Source organism: Priapulus caudatus, unplaced genomic scaffold (genome assembly GCF_000485595.1).
Source record: "Priapulus caudatus unplaced genomic scaffold, Priapulus_caudatus-5.0.1 Scaffold347, whole genome shotgun sequence".
Lineage (NCBI taxonomy): Eukaryota > Metazoa > Priapulida > Priapulimorpha > Priapulimorphida > Priapulidae > Priapulus > Priapulus caudatus.
In genome coordinates, this window is record NW_014577408.1 from 225240 (window position 1) to 231839 (window position 6600).

The following is a 6600-nucleotide window of genomic DNA, read 5'->3' on the forward strand; positions in this document are numbered from 1 at the left end:
GGCGACGAGATAATAAAATTGAGCAGCGATATTTCGAGCCAACACCTGCCCCTTGGTTTTAGATTTTAAAATGATCGCATTCATTACTTTTATGCCTACCCATTTTTTTATATTATTATTGTTTTTTATTACTACTCTTTATGATAAAGAAATATAAAATTTATCGTAATTCTTCGTGCACTTTCAGAATTGGAAGATCACGTTGACACGAGACTGAAGCCAGACTGCTGACCGTCACCATGTACCCTGGAGGCCTGGACACGCGGCTCTACTTTTTTAATTTTTCATTGGGTAACAGGTAAGCGCTAATAACGAAATCCACGATCGAATTATTGACGAGGTGTACGCAAATGAAACTAATTGTCGCGATGAATAAAATAACTAAGGGAAAATTACAAACATTACTTTCACATATATGTATTGATACTTATATGTTATATATAATTGTTACCGATACCGCGGTAAAAAACGATTCCGTCGTAAATAATGTATTAGCCGCGTGATCCGCGTGTCTGCGCAATTCAAGCGTAACTTACGCGCCTCGGCAGCATCCGCCTGACAAATTATTTTTGATTGCAGTACGTCGCCTGATACATATTGATCTAATTCCATATTTCAACTACCGGCTAAGCGGCTGCGACCCTGTATCCGGCATCGCCCAATACGCCTCCATTGCTCGCGTGTCCCCCCGGGCAATCGAGCGAACAACGAATCAAGGGTAATTAGTCTCGGTAGCTGAACAGAAACCGGGTCACACGCGTTCGACATCTCAGCGTCATTACGTGTCCAATTAAAACGTTCAACTTAAGCGAGAGAAAATGGTGAATCACGGCTTGTCTTGTGTTACCACCAAACTTGTGTTGTTGGGCCACCTGCGGGAGATGCAGTAGGGAGGGAAAGCAGCTGAAACAACTGCCTTCGCGCGATGGACGTAGGCTAACAATGTTCGCGGGGTTGGAAAAAAAGCCCGTTCCACGTCACAGGCGCGTCGCGTCACTATTTTCTCAGTTCTGCTGATTTCGCATACGCGTCGCGTCACCTGGCCGTCCACCTTGTTCACCGCTATTGTCCCAAAACGCTATTAGCCTTTCGCATCAAGACGGTGGTCACCGTTTTGTCACCGCTTGCCCAATTTAAGACTGGCATGAGGTGCGACATGCAAAGCATTGCCATTCTTGTCGCTCACGTTTGCTGATACAATAGTTTGTATACTCTGGCGCGTAAGTGCACCGAGAACGCTTTCGCCATGGACCATGGCAGACAAAACTCTGCCTCCCCGTGGCTATGCCCTAGTAATGACTGGGTACCACGTACACGCGACACCTGCCGCTGTAACTGATGCGCGGTATATCCCGCCTCTCATCACTGTCACGCTGTCTTCGCCATTGCTTCGATTAAATGCGGCGACTTTAGCGAGCCGGTACGTCCGCATGCACGTCGTTACACGTCACGTTGATGTGTTGCACGTCGGCAGCGTGAGTACTCTGGGCTGGAAGCTGTTACCTGCAGGAATCACACACACACACACACACACACACACACACACACACACACACACACACACACACAGCAAACACACACACACACACACACGCACACGCACGCGCACGCGCCACGCGCCACAGCAACACGCTCACGCGCACCGGCGCACACACACACAATGCAACGACACGGCACACGCGACAGCACGCACGCACGCACCACGCAACACCACGCACGCCACACACACACACACGAATCGACGCATGCCACTTTATCGTCGAAGCCTGCCGCTTCTCTCTGATCTCGCGGCGATCCGGCGCACACACCACACACACACACACACACACACACACACACACACACACACACACACAACACACACCACACACACACGGATCGACGCATGCCACCCTTCGTTCGAAGCCTGCGCTTATCTCTCTGATCCTTCGCGGCGAGTCCGCGGCGGCACACACACACACACACACACACACACACACACACACACACACACACACACACACACACACACACACACACCGATCGACGCATGCCACTATCGTCGCAGCCTGCGCTTCTCTCTGATCCTCGCGGCGATCCGCGCATTGTTATTCAAATGTAGTTGTTTCGCCATAAGAAATGAGTCAATACGTATCGCGTTGCCGTCAGCTGTTACCGATATTATTATAATTAGTCGGTGACAATGAAGTGCGGCTGCTCTGTGTGTGAGACCGCATGCATGCATTCGTGAATGCATTAGGCATGCATCTAGCCTCACGGCGCGGGTCGTAAACTCACACTCGCTACTACTCATACTCATACACGCTATGTACGTGCGTGTATGAAACCCCTGCTTTTATGTTACGTTTTCACGTTTGAGAGTGCCGAGTGAGCGCGCGCAGGCGCGCACGTGTTATGTTACGATTCCCTCTCGTCATTCATCGCCTCCTCGACACCATCGTTTTAATGATGATTTATCTTGCTCGAAATTAGTGAAAAAGATAATTGATTCGTTCTCTAATGCGCGCGCGGTAATGTCATGCTAGTACGGTGATATCGGAGTCAGAGTGAAAATAGCAGCGTGCGGATGATATCTTTGAGATTTGGCGGCTGGTATGGTAGCGATGTAATTTCAATAATTCGCGTGGTTAGGAGAGCGCTGCAATGTAACTAAGTTAACTAAAAAGTATAGACACTACAATTATATATATATATAGGCTTATAATATATATATTTGTTTATTTATTTATTTATTTATTTATTTATTTATTTATTTATTTATGTATATATAAATAATGATGATTTCTATACTTTTATTATATATATATATATGTATGTAACGGGCTACGAGGTATATTCCGTGTATATAATTGATTCCGCTATATACAGCTGCGTTTGCGTTAGCGCACGCACGCCTCGCGCGGAGGCAGCGGGTGGCACAAAGCCCCTGCCGGCTTACGGGTGGCGGCCATCGTTTGCTCATTACATCATATTAATGTGTATTTATTACTCGCTTTATCCGAAGAAGCTCGTGCGGGGCTTACGCTGCGATGGCGCCGCTGTCACGTGCACAGCGCATGCGTCACACGGCGCGTCTCCCCAGCAACGGTGCGATTCCGCAGAGCGCGAGAGATTGTGCGCGTAAGTATACGGCGTGGCAGGCTGCTGCTGCTGTTGTTGTTGCTGTTACTGCTGGTGTTGCTGCTGGTGGTGCTACTGCTGCTGCTGCTACTGCTGCTGCTGCTACTGCTGCTACTACTGCTGGTACGACAGTGCTTCTACTACTACTACTGCTACGACAGTGCTGCTACTGCTACTGCTACGACAGTGCTGCTACTGCTACTGCTACGACAGTACGTACTGCTGCTGCTACTGCTACAACAGTGCTGCCGCTGCTGCTGCTACTATACTACTGCTACTGCTACTACTACTGCTACGACAGTACGTGCTACTGCTGCTACTGCTACTGCTACTGCTACGAAAGTGGTGCTGCTGCTGTTGCTTCTGCTACGACAGTACGCGCTGCTGCTACTGCTACGACAGTGCTGCTACTGCTACGACAGTGCTGCTGCTGCTGCTGCTACTGCTACGACAGTTCGTGCTGCTGCTCCTGCTACTGCTACAACAGTGCTGCTACTGCTGCTGCTGCTACTACTACTGCTACTGCTACTACTACTGCTACGACAGTGCTGATGCTACGACAGTACGTGCTACTGCTACTGCTACTGCTACGACAGTGGTGCTGCTGCTGTTGCTACTACTACGACAGTACGCGCTGCTGCTGCTGCTACTGCTGCTGTTGCTACTGCTACGACAGTACGCGCTGCTGCTGCTGCTTCTGCTACAACAGTGCTGCTACTGCTACTTCTGCTGCTGCTACTGCTACGACAGTACGTGCTGCTGCTGCAGGAAAGCATCCATCACCGCGCCGCATTTACAACCAGTAATATCACTCTTATTGCACCCGGCGGCGTGATTACGATGCGGACCACGATACTGCTGATGCGACATGTAGCAGCAGCAGCAGCAGCAGCAGCAGCAGCAAACATAGCAGCAGCAAGATTAGCAGCTGTACATTAGCTTGTAAATTACACACAGTTTTCGCAGAGCGCGAGAGATTGTGCGCGTAAGTAAGTATACGGCGTGGCAGGTGACAGGGCGGATCGCTGCTGCTGCTGCTGCTGTTGTTGTTGTTGTTGTTGCTGCTGTTACTGTTGGTGTTGCTGCTGGTGGTGCTACTGCTGCTGCTGCTACTGCTGCTACTACTGCTGGTACGACAGTGCTTCTACTACTACTACTGCTACGACAGTGCTGCTACTGCTACTGCTACGACAGTGCTGCTACTGCTACTGCTACGACAGTACGTACTGCTGCTGCTACTGCTACAACAGTGCTGCCGCTGCTGCTGCTACTATACTACTGCTACTGCTACTACTACTGCTACGACAGTGCTGATGCTACGACAGTACGTGCTGCTGCTGCTACTGCTACTGCTACTGCTACGACAGTGGAGCTGCTGCTGTTGCTACTGCTACGACAGTACGCGCTGCTGCTACAGCTACGACAGTGCTGCTGCTGCTGCTGCTGCTACTGCTACGACAGTACGTGCTGCTGCTGCTGCTACTGCTACAACAGTGCTGCTACTGCTGCTGCTGCTACTACTACTGCTACTGCTACTACTACTGCTGCGACAGTGCTGATGCTACGACAGTACGTGCTGACTAGGGCTACTGCTACTGCTACGAACAGTGGGTGGCATGGCTGCTGTTGCTAATACTGAGCTGCTCGACAGTGCCTGAGCTACGACAGGTACGTGCTACTAGCCTACTGGCTACAGCTACGCGACAGTGTGGCTGCTTGGCTGTTGCTATCTACTAGCGAAAGTAGCTGCGCTGCTGCTTGCTGGCTACTGCTACTGCTCTACTGGCTGAACGACAGTACGTGCTGCTGCTGCTGTTATTTGCTACAACAGTAGCTGCTACTGCTACTTATAGCTTGCTGCTAACTGCTCTACCGACAGATACGCGCATGCTGCTAGCGCTGCATTGCTACAACGATGTGCTCGCTACTGGCCTACTGGTCTGGCTGGCTGGCTACTCGCTACGACAGTACGCGCTGCTGGCTGCTCGCTGCTATTGCCTACAACAGTGCTGCTAACTCTACTTCTGTCTGCTGCTACTGCTACGAAGTACGGTGCTGCTGCTGGCTGCTTAACTGCTACAACATGCTCTAGTGCACTGTTCTGCTGCTGCTTACTAGCTACGACAAGTACGTGGCACTGCTGGCTGCTATTATACGAACAGTGCTGCTGACTGGCTACTTCTGCTGCTGCTACCTGCTAACGAACAGTACGTGCTGCTGCTGCTGTGCTGACTGGCTACAACAGTGCTGCTATGCACTTCTGCTGCTGCTACTGGCTACGACAGTACGTGGTGTGCTGCTGCAGGAAAAGCAATCCGCATCACCCCGCAGGCGCCGCATTTACAAACCAGTAATATCTCCTCTTATTGAGGCACACGGCGGCGTGATTACGATTGCGGACCCACGATACTTGCTGATGCGACATGTAGCAGTCAGCAGCAAGCAGGCACAATAGGAGGAGAAGGAGCTGGAGAGGAGAGGAGGCAGGAGGAGGCGGAGGGAGGAGTGAGGAGGTGGGACGCGGCCGAGGAGTAGAGGAGGAGGAGAAGGAAGGAAGGAGGAGGTGAAGGGAAGGAAGGAGAGGGGAGGAGAGAGGGAGGTTAGGAGAGGAGAGAGGAGGGGAAGAGAAAGTATGGAGGAGGCAATACAGGAGGAAGGATGGAGGATGGGAGCGAAGGAGAGGAGGTAGGAGAGGGACTAAGGAGAAAAGAATAAGGCGGAGATGAGAGGGAGGAGAAAGGTGGAGGAGGAGAAGGAAGGAGGCAGGAGGAGGAAGAGGGGGGAGAGTAAGGGGAGGAGACGGGTGAGGAGACGGGAGAAGAAAGAGAGGAAAGATGTGGAGGCAGGAGCAGTGATCAGCAGGCAGAAGGAGGACGAGGAGAGATGAAGGATGGAGGTATATGAGGGAATTGCAACATAATGCAGCTGAACACCATGTCCGACTCACAATGACAATTTCGCTATATAGTATATATTATGTGAGAGGAGTGGTGTGTGTGTGTGCGTATTATATGTGTGCATATATATATATATATAATATACATATAATATGTGTGTGTGTGTGTGCGTATAGTATGTGTGCATATACTATATTATATATACTAGATAAATTATTATGTAATACTATAAACTTCTTGCGAGGCTAGGACGCTAGCAAATACACACCACCACCCACACACACACAACAACACCACGACACAACACACACATCACATCACGACCACACAACCACCAGGCAGGCCACATGCTACGTGAATACGCACGTATGCATGTATCAGTGGAGTAATGCAACGGAAAAAGGGACAGTGGCGCAGAAATAGCGAGCTAGGAGATAGCGTGTTGGCGTTCGCGCAAAGGTCTTCCACAGCGTCCTCTCACGTGCAGCGTGCGTACAAAAGCTCCGTGTCACAAGACTCGCCCATCTATCACCAATGCCCTCTAATTGCGAAAAGCCGCCTTATCACTCATCGCACCTACGAG